Here is a 295-nt window from a genome sequence, read left to right on the forward strand (position 1 = left end):
AAAAACCTCTCATCCTCAGATTACCACGGTTAGTGATTCAAATGAGTGGTCAGAAAATAAAGTCAGTCATTAGAAATTCATTTAAAAGGGATTCACTACATGCCCCTTTCTAAAGCAGGCTAATTGTCTACAGGGGTTGTTTTGGATGTGAGTTTTTGTTTTTGCCAGGTCCGTAAAGCTGTTTGGACACATGATGTGGTATGCTTTGGACGAGCTGTTTTTTTTCCTCTCTGCTCACTGAAGATGCACTTCTGCTAGTGTACCTAAATGTCATATTTTAGTGAAACCTCCCAAA

The sequence above is a fragment of the Leptonotus elevatus genome, chromosome 14, assembly GCF_054856555.1.
Source record: "Leptonotus elevatus isolate MCC_2025b chromosome 14, RoL_Lele_1.0, whole genome shotgun sequence".
In the NCBI taxonomy this organism is placed as follows: domain Eukaryota; kingdom Metazoa; phylum Chordata; class Actinopteri; order Syngnathiformes; family Syngnathidae; genus Leptonotus; species Leptonotus elevatus.